Here is a 13,730-nt window from a genome sequence, read left to right on the forward strand (position 1 = left end):
GGCCACCCCCTGAGCAACAAGCGCCCCCACCTGCCCCCACAGGATCACAGGTGCGTTTCATTCCTCGCCTGGGACACTTCCTCCTCCGTCTCTTTTCCTGGGATGAAAAGCGGCTGCAGAAGCAGAAAAATCCACTTGACGGGGGGGGGGGATTTTCGGGAGGGGAGGGGTCTCCTGAGCTGGAGGGTGTTTTTTGAGGGGTGTCTCAATATTCCTCAATGTGATGCATTTTTGTTGGTCATGTTCATGAATACTTTATATGTGTTTTCTTTTGATGCATCTCATGGTTGGAGACCCAAATCGCCAGATTTGAAGCAGCACTGATTTTGAACGGAGGATGTGCTTTGCCTCGCATCTTGCTTCAGAAAGTGAGAATTTGGTAGGTTAACTTTTAAATGTGAACTGAATCGAATCTCCTCTCTCTGCCTCTCATTCCCTCTTTCCCATTTTTGCTCATTCTTCCTTCCTTGTCTCAGTCCTTATTGTATTGTTTTGGTGGGCCCTCTCATTTTCTAGGCTTCTTTTCTAAACACATTTTGCGCTTCTGCACAACCACGCATGCTGGCACCTCCTCATGAGTATAAGGTACTGTCCTGGTTTCATAAGCAATGACACTCAAGCCTGAAAATGAGAAACAGATGGAATGGGGATTTTTAATTTGCTTTTATTCCAAGAGACAAGCTCATATAATCAGTGAAAATGTTAGAAGGACTTGTTTTGATGTGGTTGAAGAAGAAGACTCTAGCTGGACATCAAACAGGATCCAGTGACTCTCATAGTGAGGGAACACCTCTGATTTTTCAAGGGATCCTGGGTAATCAAGCAGTGATCAGTTCTTGAGTTTGCCTAAAAATCAAGTGAAAATCACAAGAGTTACTTCTGTTTCAGCAGCACTCAGAAAACTATGAAATTGAAGGGGAAAGGGGATGGGGGTGGGAAACCTTGTAGATGAGAATGAATATCCAGTCATGGTTTTACATCTTTATTTAGAATCTAGCTCAGCTTGGCACTAAACAACAGCAACAAATGAAAACTCACTTAATGGAAAAAAGGAATATAATAAAATATTATATGTCCATAATATAAGCAGGTAAAATATAGCTATCATTATAGATCTAAAAGAAAAGGAAGAAGGAAGAATTTAGGTGATTCTTCAGAACATTCATTTCCCATAATGAACTCAGGCCAGAATGTTTCACATACTTGGAACTAAGTCCTATTAAACTCAGTGAGGCTTACTTCTGAGTAGATATGCCTAGGGCTGTTCTGTCACATTCTAATGAACAAATCATGACATATTCCAATAACGAGGTCAGCTTTGAGAATGTACAAAAGAAGAAACACTCAAGAGATATTCACATGAGGGTTTTTTTTAGAATTCATCATCAAAGGAATTAGTGATGGGAGGAATATGCAAAAACCCAGGGATGAAAATTGAATTGCACCTTCCCGCAAACAGGTCTGCTGTTATGGAAACACAGAGAATGACATCTTTCTTTTTTTATTAATGGATATGCTAATGAGCTGAGGACTTCAATGTATATGGGATTTTCCTTTAAAACTAAATGTTACATATATGCATTGTTTCTATTTATGGAATTGTCGTTGGTTTCTCAAAAGCACTAAATAAATGGAAATACACTAGGTATAGAATTGCAGCTACAGGTTGCACTGTTACCCATGTGGGCTTGTACAGGATTACACTACAAGCCTTCGATATCTGCAAACAATGAATCTTACAAGAATGCACACAAATAGACATGCTGTATGAAATGTTGTAAGCCTGTAAAGAAACGTATGGTTAAGTCTAGCAAGCATCTTACAAACTGTCTTAAGTGATTCTCCCCTGCACAAAATGTGACCTGAGTTATATGTGATATAAAATGCTTTCTGTGTTCAGCAGGTCCCTCAGCCGAAATCCAAGGTGGCCAATTACTGCTCAAGTAAGTTATTAACTTATAAAGGCCAGGAAGGGCAGAAGGAGGTCAACATGAATACTCATACTTCCAGAATTCAGAGTAATGGAAAGAAGAAATGTGTTTCCTTAGGAATATGGAAGCCCCATTTTGTTTCATGGGAGACAAATCATTAGTCAAGGATGAATTATTGGCAAAGGAGGGCAGTCTGAAGTCCCCCATATCAGAGGATCCTTGACATACTAAGTCTAGGGGTTTGGGGAGTGGAACAGGCTGTGTGTGAGATGATGTTTGGGGTTTTTTTGGGGGGGGGGGCGACATTACCTTTTGCAACATCCCTTCACATTTCCACAACTTCCAATCTTAACCTTTAATCACCTTTGCAAGGACTATTTTTTTTATCGCAACCATTGCTGCCCTCTGGCCTTTCCTTGGCAAATCCTGTAGAAAGGGAGGAGGGGGGGGAGAGAGAATCATTGTCCACAGGGAAGCGGAGAGTAAATTCAGAATAGGAGGAAAGGGAGGCAAAGGTTCATAGCTGCTTTAAATTCTTTCCTGGAGGAGCCTATTTTTAAAAATGCATCCTCTCCCGGAGTAAAGGTGTGCTTGGCATGCGTATGGACCATAAAATCATAGAGAATATCCACAATCTGATGAAATTGGAACCACTCAAATCGGTATTTCTTGAGTCAACATTTATAGTTATTTTTTTGGGGGGGTGGGGGATTTGAAATAAAAAATCCCTCATTGTTGTGTTGGGTTTTTGTGTGTGCAAACCAATTAGAGGAGATGTTTTCAACCTTTATGGCTCCACAGCTCCCTTGACCAACTGCATTCTTTCTGTGGCACCCCTGTGGGGCTCAGGAGCCCAGTTATGTCACCCCTTGCCTGCAGAGCTGGCAGCCCCACACCCCTTTTCAAAGCCTCCCTTGTGAGTGTGCCCTCTGTCCCCTCTTTTCTCCCCTCTCCTTGGGAGTGTTCTAGGCAGCCCCAGCTGCTGCCCATGCCCCCAAGAAAAGTACGTCGTCCTCCCACTGCCCCACAGGGGCCCGGGAAGCAACCCCTGGTCAGCCCCAGAGGCACCATTCACCTGGGGAGCTTGTAGCCAGGGCTGCTGCAACAAACAGCCTTTGGGAGGCAGAGACACGAGAGGGCATCAGAGGAGGTAGGGAAGGAAAGAGGGACAGATGCCAGTGTTGCCTGCAGCACCCCTGACCACCATTCAAAGCACCCCCGGTGCTATGGCACACTGGTTGAAAACCACTGAATTAGAGGATTTACAGTAGCATATGAGCATTGCAGAAGGAAATGAAATAAATAAAAGGAAACTCCTCTCTAGGAGCTGGTGTGTATGTATAGTCTCAGGAAGCCAAAATCTGGTTTACCGTGAAGTGTGAAGCAGGGCTAGATGCCACAGAATTCCCTTGCTACTTAGATGTGCACATCTCCAATATTGCAAACTTTGCTGTGAGTTTGCAAAATTCCAGACTGCCTCTTCTTAAACAGTCTCCCAGTGCTGCTGGGTTAAAATTTGTGAGCTTCTCTCAAAACATTTGAATATACAGCCATACCTAGGGTTACAAATGCTTCGGGTTGCGCGATTTCAGGTTGCACACTGCGCTGAACCTAGAAGTACCGGAATGGGTCACTTCTGGGTTTGGGTGCTTCAGCTTGCACAGAAGCGCTAAATTGTGCTTTGTGCATGCGCAGAAGTGCCAAATCACAACCTGCGCATGCGCAGACACAACGCTGCAGGTAGTGAATGCTGCGGGTTGCGAACGTGCTTCCCGCATGGATCACGTTCACAACCCAAGCGTCCACTGTATATACTAGGCAGAACCCGAGCAGAACAGAAGTCTCCTTCTCCCTTCTTTCTCTTCATCCCTTACCTGAAAAAGCCAGCAGCAGCACACACAGGGCAGCCCAGCACAGGTGAAGTATCTTCATGGCTTAGGGAGGATGAGAGGATGCAGAGAGGCTCAACACACGGCTACAAGGCAGAATGCTGTCAGGATTAGGAGGGATGAACTTTCCGTATTTGTAGCCCCTGGGGAAGCTGTTTCCTCCCACTACTCTGCAATCTCCAGCAGGACATCGCCATGCCCTAAAGGAACGTGGGGCTTCTAGCCAAGTCATAAGCACAGTGTGCCCCCTAGAATGAGATGGAGAGATGATGAAGTTCAGGCCTGTGGCAAGACCTGGAGGATGCAGAACCAGGAAAAAGCACCCACCTGAGACACTGAGTACCTGTTGGTAGATTCATGGATGATTTGCAATAGTTTGAGCTGTCTCCCAATTGTTTAGCAAGACAACAAAAAGTCTCTATCCTCCCTGCTCTGCTGCTCTTTTCATTCTAGATGATAGATGACGGAAGCTTGGAGGGTAACCAGGAGTGAGGCTTTGTGTGGAAGGTCAATGAGCTCTATTCACAGTTCTGGCACTGAAAAGAAATCCCTGGGCTTGGGCTACGCACACATTAGTGGCCTGAAATGCAGTGAGGTCATTAATGCCCCTCCCACCTGTGTGAAGAACATCGAAAGAGCCTGCTGGATCAGGCCAGGGCCCATCCAGTCCAGCATTCAGTCCCCAAAGTGGCCAACCCTTTGGGACACTAGCACAAGAGCCGTCTGTGGATTCCAGCCACTGGTATCCAGTGTTGGGGTGTGTGTGTGTTTATCATCCATACTTATTAATCTTGCTCTCTGTTTGCGTGCCAGGGAAGCTTAAGCAAAGCTGTCTAGCGCACCAACGCAAAACAGTTGTTGTTTCAAGCAAAGTGGTTTTACTCGGCACACAGAGAGCAAGAACTCAGTAGAGCACAAGTCTCGTAGAGAGCCAGCGTGGTGTAGTGGTTAAGAGTGGTAGATTTGTAATCTGGTGAACCGGGTTTGCTTTCCTGCTCCTCCACATGCAGCTGCTGGGTGACCTTTGGCCAGTCACACTTCTTTGAAGTCTCTCAGCCTCACTCACCTCACAGAGTGTTTATTGTGTGGGAGGAAGGGAAAAGGAGAATGTTAGCCACTTTGAGACTCCTTAGGGTAGTGATAAAGCGGGATATCAAATCCAAACTCTTCTTCTTCTTAAGCTCAGAGTTGTGGGGGTTTGAACCCCACCTTGGGCAAAGAAGGTTCCTGCATCGAAGGGGGTTGGACTAGATGGCCACCAGAGTCCATTCCAACTCTACCATTCTATTTATGAATACTTTCCACCAGTTTTCTGAGGACACACTTGAATCTAACCAGCCTGTACTTTCCTAAATCACCCTTGGATAACTTTGGGAAGATTAGTGTGGCATGGCCACTTTGTAGTCCTCAGCTATGGTGCAAATTACATGTTTTGGTTTGAAGATCAGCAGTTTCATATTTGAGTTTTTTGAAAGCTCTTGGATAGATGCCATCCAGACCTGCTGATGTGTCGGCTTTTATTTTGTCTATTAGTCCTGGAAATTCATCTCTTGTCACCACTATCTGTCTTCGTTCTTCTTAGTTGGAGAACGGCATCACAAGATTTGGAAAAGTACCGGTTTTGAAGAATAGAAAACGGTAAAGGACCCCTGACAGTTAAGTCCAGTTTCAATTCACATGTTGCTTTGTATTGGTTTACTTTAACATGTGAACTGAATAGAATTTTTTTCTCTCTCCCTCTGATTCCCTCCTTCCCATTTTTTTTAAAAAATAATTTTTATTGGTTTTTACAACATAGAAAAACAAAAACACATACAAACAAACAAAACACAACTTCCCCATACCTCCCCTTCACTGCATCCTTATTTTAAAAAATAATTATTATTAGCAATCCTTCAATCCTTTTTTTAATCCCTAATTTCCTTGACATTCTTTTAAGGTTAAATTTTCACAGCTGTAATTCTCTGTTTCATACCCCTTGACATCTTAGCATTCCGAAATTTTACAACAGTTCTTAAGATATACTTTAAATTTTTTCCAGTCCTCTTCCACTGTCTCTCTCCTCTGGTCACGGATTCTGCTGGTCATCTCTGCCAATCCCATGAATTCAGTCACCTTAGTCTGCCATTCTTCCAGAGTAGGTAGTTCTTGAGTCTTCCAATACTTTGCCAAAAGAATTCTTGCTGCTGTAGTTGCATACATAAAAAATGTTCTGTCCTTCTTTGGAATCATTTGGCCGACCATGCCCAAGAGAAAGGCCTCCGGTTTCTTTACAAATGTCCACTTAAGGATTTTCTTAATTTCATTATAGATCATTTCCCAGTAGGCCTTAATCTTTGGGCAGGTCCACCAAAGATGATAGAAGGTTTCTTCGCATTCATTACATTTCCAGCAATTATTATTGGGCAAATGATATATCTTTGCAAGCTTGACTGGGGTCATGTACCACCTGTAGATCATTTTCATTATGTTCTCTTTTAAGGCACTACATGCCGTAAATTTAATGCCTGTGGTCCATAACTGTTCCCAGTCAGCAAACATAATATCATGGACGATGTCTTGTGCCCATTTAATCATAGCTGATTTCACCGTTTCATCCTGTGTATTCCATTTCAGCAGCAGGTTATACATTCTAGACAGATTCTTAGTATTGGGCTCTAGCAGTTCTGTTTCTAACTTTGACCTCTCCTTCTGAAATCCTAGTTTCCTGTCCTGCTTAAAGGTCTCATTAATCTGATGGTAATGTAACCAGTCTCGAACTCTAGATTTTAGTTTCTCAAAACTCTGCAATTTGAGCTTTTCACCGTCATATTCTATAATTTCACAATATTTTGGCCAGTCTGAGCCCATGTTAAGTTTTTTTACCGCCTTAGCTTCCATTGGTGACAACCACCTGGGGGTTTTGCTTTCCAACAAGTCTTTGTAACGATTCCAAACATTATACAAAGCTTTCCTGACAATATGGTTTTTGAAGCCTCTATGGACCTTTACCTTGTCATACCATAAATATGCATGCCAGCCAAAGTTGTTATCATACCCTTCCAAATCCAAAATGTCTGTATTCTCAAGAAGTAGCCATTGTTTCAGCCAGCAAAAAGCTGCTGCTTCTTAAGTCCGGCAGGGCAAAGCCCCCTCTATCCTTTGCATCGGTCAAAATCTTAAATTTTATTCTGGGCTTTTTGCCCTGCCAGACAAATTTGGATATATCTTTCTGCCACTTCTTGAAACAGTCCATCTTGTCCAGAATTTGCAATGTCTGAAGCAAAAACAACAATCTCGGCAGTACGTTCATCTTAATAACAGCAATTCGGCCTAACAAGGAAAGTCTCAACCTAGACCATATATCAAGATCTTTCTTCACTTCCAGCCAACATTTCTCATAATTGTCTTTAAATAAATTCACATTCTTAGATGTTAAATTCACCCCCAGATATTTCCCTTTTTTTGTTATTTCCAAACCAGTTTCCCTTTGGAAACTATCTTTTCCCCCTATTGTTAAGTTTTTTTCCAGCACCTTTGTCTTCTGTTTGTTTAGTTTAAAACCTGCTACTTGACCAAATATTTCAATTAATTCTAAAACTCTTTTCGTACTGGCTTCTGGCTGTTGCAAAGTCAAAACTAGGTCATCTGCAAATGCTCTTAACTTATAATGTTTAGCTCCGACCTGTATTCCTTTAACCAGCTGGTCCCTTCTAATCATATTCAACAAAACCTCCAGGACCTATATAAACAGTAGAGGGGATATTGGGCATCCCTGTCGTGTCCCTTTTTCTATTGGGATCTCGTCCATAACCACACCATTCACAATTAATTTAGCTTTTTGCTCGGAATATATTGCACCTATACCGTTTTCAAAACTTTGGCCTACCCCCATCCCTTGGAGATTCCTCTTCATAAAGCTCCAACAAATATTGTCAAAGGCTTTCTCCGCATCCACAAAAATCAAAACTGCTTTTCTATTTATGTCAGTCTCCAACAGTTCCAAAATGTCTATAATGTTCCTCACATTGTCTGACATATGTCTCCCTGGGAGAAAGCCTGTTTGGTCCTTGTGAATCTCCTCTAATAACACTTTTTTGAATCTTTTTGCTAAAATGTCTGCAAAAATTTTATAATCCACATTCAAGAGTGATATAGGGCGGTAGTTCTTGACTTGATGTTTCTCAGTTTCTGTCTTCGGTATAAGTGAGATGAATGCTTCTTTCCACGATTCGGGAGCCTTTTTCCCCTCCAAGATTTGGTTGCAGACTTCTTTCAATGGTTGTATTAGCCATTCCTTCAATGCCTTGTAGTATCTCGCAGTCAGCCCGTCTGGTCCTGGTGATTTTCCCAATTGCATATCCTGAATGGCACCCTCTATTTCTTGGTCTGTGATTTTCTCATTTAAAATCCTTTTGTTTTGTTCTGAAATCTTTGACAGTCCATATTTTTTAACAAATTCTTCTATCTCTTGTTCATTTTTTGGCCCTTGTGCATACAGTTTCTTGAAAAAGCTTTGAAAACAGTTACTTATCTCATTTGGTTTATTAATAGATTTCCCGTCTACCTCGAGAGATGTCACAGTATTCAACTTTTGTCTCTTTTTCAGTTGCCATGACAGCAGTTTCCTACATTTATCTGCTGACTCAAAAGTCTTTTGCCTCATTTGTTTTATTTTCCATTCTATTTCTTGATTCATCAGTTCCATATATTGAGTCTGATAAAACTTTATTTCTCTTAAAATCTCCTGAGACTTAGGTTTAGATCTCAGTTTCTTCTCTCCTTCTTGCATTTGTTTCCAAATTTTTTCCTTCCTCTCATTCTGTTTTTTCCTCTTTATAGAATTCTGCTGGATTAGGAAACCGCGCATCACGGCCTTGCTTGCATCCCATATTGTTCTTTTTTCGACATCTGATCTCAGGTTTATCTCAAAGTAGTCTTTCAGTGTCTTTTGGGCCTTTTTGTAGATTGCTTCATCTCCGAATAGGGTGTCATTCATTCTCCATCTAAAAGTGCCAGCTGTTGTCAGTTTCATTTCCATCTTTACTGCATTATGGTCGGAGCAGGTTTTTGGGCAGATTTCTGTTTTTTTAACCCTTGGTGCCAGGTTGCTAGAAATCCATATTTGGTCGATTCTAGTCCATGTCATTTTTGCTTCAGAGAAAAAGGTCCCCTCCCTTTCCAGAGGGTTCCTTGTTCTCCAAATATCAATCAAGTCCATGGTGTCAGTCAGTTCGAAAAAAGTCTTTGGTAGTCTCCCATCGTTAGATATTACTTGTCTTTGCGCTTTATCCATGTTTGTGGAGACAACTCCGTTCATATCGCCCAACATTATGATTTTAAAGTCCATAAAGTCCATTAGAGTCTCATGCAACTTCTTGAAGAACTCGGCCTTCCCCTCATTAGGTGCATAAACTCCTACAATCAGAATCTTTTCTCCTTGGATTTGAATTTCCACTGCCAGATATCTTCCTTCTTCATCCTTAAAGATCATTTTTGGTTCCAATTTTTCCTTAACATAAATCACCACCCCTCTTTTCTTAACTTTATCTGATGAAATGAATTCCAGTCCTAATCTCTTGTTTGTCAAAAGCTTTCTATGTGTCCTGGCAATGTGGGTTTCTTGCAAACAGATTATGTCTAAATGTTCTTTCTTTAATATGTGAAACACTTGGCCCCTTTTTCGGGGATGGCTCATTCCTCCTCCTCCTCATTATGTTCTCACTCCTCCTCACTGGACTGGGTTTTTTTTTGCAGGGAGGGAGATCCTCTCCCCTTTTAGATTTCTTTTCTAAAGACATGCTGTTATTCTGCATCTTCCTCATGAGTATAATGTATCATTTTGACTTCACAAGCAATGACATCTAGGCTCGAAATTCAGAAACATGGGGAAAGGGACTTTTAAATTTGCTTTTAGTGCAAGGGAGAAGTTCATCTTGTCATGCAGAATCTTGCAAGGCTTCTTCTTTTGATCTGGACGCTTTGGTGAAGAAGCAGGTGGAGACTAGCTAGGACTGAAGTAGGATCCAGGAGCAATCTCACTTTACGAGTTTAAGGTCCTAAAAAACAAAAGAAAATGTACCGTATATTTGCTCCATAAGATGCACCAGACCATAAGACACACCTAGTTTTTGGAGGAGGAAAACAAGAAAAAAAATATTCTGAATCTCAGAAGCCAGAACAGCAAGATGGATCGCTGCGCAGTGAAAGCAGCAATCCCTCTTGCTGTTCTGGTTTCTGGGATAGCTGCGCAGCCTGCATTCGCTCCATAAGACGCACACACATTTTCCTTTACTTTTAGGAGGGAAAAAGTGAGTCTTATAGAGCAAAAAATACAGTATATAAGATTTACTTCTGTTTCACCTGGAATCAGATGCCAATGCCCCATTTTCCTTAAAAGGTTTAGAGCAGGGGTCAGCAAACGTTTTCAGCATGGGGCCAGTCCACTGTCCCTCTGACCTTGTGGGGGGCCGAACTATTTTTTTTTGGGGGGGGGGAGAGAAATGAACAAATTCCTATGCCTTACAAATAACCCAGAGATGTATTTTAAATAAAAGGACACGCTGATTCCCAGACCGTCCGCGGGTCAGATTTAGAAGGCAATTGGGCCGGATCCGGCCCCCGGGCCTTAGTTTGCCTGTCCATGGTTTAGAATGTTGCAAAATCCAGATGTGCTTCCTTGGGAGTAAGCCCCATTGTTTTTCATAGAAAGGACTCATAAATAAAGGTACTGAGAATCCCTCAGCCTGAAGTCCCTCAGATCAGAGACTACAGATCAGACAGTCTACAGGGTTTGGGCAGTGAGACAGGGGTGGGTGAAAGAGAGATGATGCTTATGTCAGCGAGCTTGTCTGAACACTTTTCTTTGGTGAGAGGAGGTTACATTTTGCAACATTTCTTTTCTTCGTTGCATTTTCCAATCTCAGTCCAGTAACTGGGACATCCATTTCCAACACATTCAGCACCCTCTATTTTAACACATTGCCTCCCTGTCGTTGGTGCATTCTGTGCGAGTCCTAAGCAAAGGGAGAAAAAAAGTTCATGGACCAATGTGGAGAGCAAAGTAGAATCAGAATGGGGAGAAAGGGGAGCACAAGTTCACAGTCTTTCAAAGAGGTTTGGGTTTCAAAGAGGTTTCAAAGAGGTCTTGTAACTTATGTCAATCAGATCATGAAACATGATGGTGGCGGCGCATTTGGAGTGAGATTATTCTTCTCCCTTTGGCTTATCTGTCTCATGCAACTCCAGCCTGCACACAGTTTTATGGTGAGGATGAAGCGTTTTCTTCGTCCACCCCAGGCAGCCAAATGTCCAAGGCAAGCACTGCTCCCCGGTGCTGCTGGGTTAGAATTACTGCTATTATTTTATTAAGAAACCAGAGGCCTTTCTACTTGGAATAATAGGTTTGGAATTGCCAAAGAAAGATGTTAGATTGTTTTTGTATGCCCCAACTGCAGCTAGAATTTTGTTGGCCAAAAACTGGAAATCACAGGGGGCCACCGGGGGCGCATTGGAAGATGACCGACAATACCATCTCTCTGGCTCACACGAGGTAATTAAGAGGCTGATATGGGAGTATGCAGCCTCCCTGTTGCCCCAAGGACATGGGGAACACTGCCTTTGCCTGCTGTGGCCATAAATCACCCCCAGATTCGAAAGAAGGGGCTGAGGGCACTAGGCACAAAGCCCTCGGGTGGGTCCGGCTCTCCCAGATGCTGTCTCTAATCGCGCACTGGCTGCATCAGCTCGAAATAAACAATTAGAAAAGAAGCAAATGCACATACTTCAAGTGAAGATCGGGAGTAAAAGTCTGCTAATTAAAGGGATCTCTGGAATGTGGAGCGACGGGCTGGATTCAACAATAAATCAAGAAAAAGACCCATCAGAAGATTGGTATGTCGGAACAAGACTGAAAAGGGGGGGGGGACTTTTCTTTTTTTGTCTTATGTGAGTATCTAATAACCCTCCCCCCTAAGAAAGAATCGTTGCAATTTACTGATCACAAGCAGGAGGATAAGAACTGTGTGGAAATTAATTACTAATCAAAGATATGGCTTGTGGAACATCGAGAAAGGAAAGAAGGTTCTCTGTGGCGCAGTTAGAAAAAGAGGCTGTTATGGCAGACCTGTCCGCAGGAGGAATGAGGGGGAGGAGGACTATAGCTCGTAACTATATCAGAATGTGAGTTCGGCCTGGCAGGGCCCCCTGAGAAAATTTATGAGAGCAGCAGGTCTGTGGAAAACAGGACAGACTGTGGGAAATGTTTTGTACGGAGTGTTGAAATAATGTCTGCTTATTTTGATATGGCTCTTGGATGAATGTAAAAGCCACACAGGATATAACAACATTTGTTTTCAACCCGCTTGTGGAAACTACCAGAGATCACAAAGAAAAGAAAGGAATATATGACAACAACAAGAAGATGAGGAAAACAACAAAGAGAAGATTGAATAGAACTGTGATTATTATTTGGACAGAACTATGTAATTAAAGTAGCAGCAAGAGAGATGTTTGGATCCCGTTCGAAGCTGGAAGTTTGGGTACCCCCACCAAAAATTTAAAAATTTGGCTATGTAATTTGGAACTGATGTGATTTGGAATTAATGCGATCTGATTGGCCTGTTAATAAAAATTATTTTCTAAAAAACACACACCCGGAAATCACAAGAAGTACCAACGGTGGAGGAATGGCAGGTGAAGATCATGGATTTTTCGGAGCTAGCCGACCTGACCGGAAGAGTCCGCAACCAGAAGGAGGAGGAGTATCAAGAGGAATGGAAGCAATTCAAAGACTATTTAGTTAAATATGTTAAGATAACTTAAATAGAATTACTTGCAAGTATCAGATTGGCCTAGGATTTAAATATGTGATGTTGTAGAATACTATGGATAAAAGTTAAAATGAAAGAAAGAAAGATGTTAATGGACTAAGTAAATTTTATGTGAACTCAGTTTTGGAAAACTGCTGCAATGATTTATATGGAAACTCAGCCAGGGGAATTCAAGGAAGTCACCTAACAATGATTTAAAAAAATGGAATTTTTACAGCCAGGATATCTGTTTGTTTGTTTTCTTTTTGATGTTTGTGGATATGGTTGTTATAAATTTGGAAAATTAATAAAAAAGATTTGGAAAAAATAAAATAGAATTACTGCTATTATTTTTCCCTGTGCGGACCCTGAGTGCAACAGCACTCTCTCTTTCCTTCTTTCCCTCCATCCTTTACCTGAAGTAGTCAGCAGCAGCACAGACAGGACAGCTAAGCACAGGTGAAGGATCTTCATGGCTCAGTCAGAATGGACGGATGCAGAGAGACTTCTTTGTGAAGTCTAAGAGGTCGCCACCATGCCCTGACGGAAGGTAGTGCTGCTGGACTTTGCAGAGCACAGTGTCCTCTCTAGAATGAGACAATGAGATATAGAGATAAGAAGCTTTGGCCTCATACAAGACCTGAAAGATGGAAGACCAGGAAAAAGCACCCAGCTGTGCCACTGAGTACCTACTGGTCTATGCATGGCTGCTTTGCAGTAGCCTGATAAGGGCCTCTGAATCTCAATTGTTTAACAGGGCAGCAAAGAGCGCCCTGCTCTACTGCCCTTTCCATCTTGATAGCTTGAGGGTCACCAGACGTGAATTTTTGAGTGGAAGGACTGTGAGATCCATTTGAAAACAAATTCCTGGGCTTGGGCTGCGTACACTTTAATGGACCGAAAAGCAGTGAGGTTGCTCCCCTGCTCCCCCAATGTGCATTCAGTGTTGGTGCTGACCTTTAAAACCCTAAACAGCCTCGGTCTCCACCCCCATCATCCAGCCCGGACACTGAGGTCCAGCGCCGAGGGGCTTCTGGCGGTTCCCTCACTGCAAGAAGTGAGGTTACAGGGAACCAGGCAGAGGGCCTTCTTGGTAGTGGCGCCTGCCCTGTGGAATGCCC

At 42.6% G+C, this 13,730-nt stretch overlaps 1 long non-coding RNA gene across 1 annotated transcript; it reads left to right on the forward strand.

Annotated features, from left to right (window-relative positions):
- The first annotated feature begins 305 nt into the window (after positions 1 to 305).
- On the forward strand, positions 306 to 1,575 carry LOC309366201. The gene is made up of 2 exons (XR_014166568.1): positions 306 to 379; positions 1,377 to 1,575. It is a non-coding gene; the product is annotated as an uncharacterized lncRNA (long non-coding RNA).
- The last annotated feature ends 12,155 nt before the right edge of the window (positions 1,576 to 13,730 follow it).

The sequence above is a fragment of the Podarcis melisellensis genome (genome assembly GCF_964234715.1).
Source record: "Podarcis melisellensis genome assembly, chromosome: 3".
Lineage (NCBI taxonomy): Eukaryota > Metazoa > Chordata > Lepidosauria > Squamata > Lacertidae > Podarcis > Podarcis melisellensis.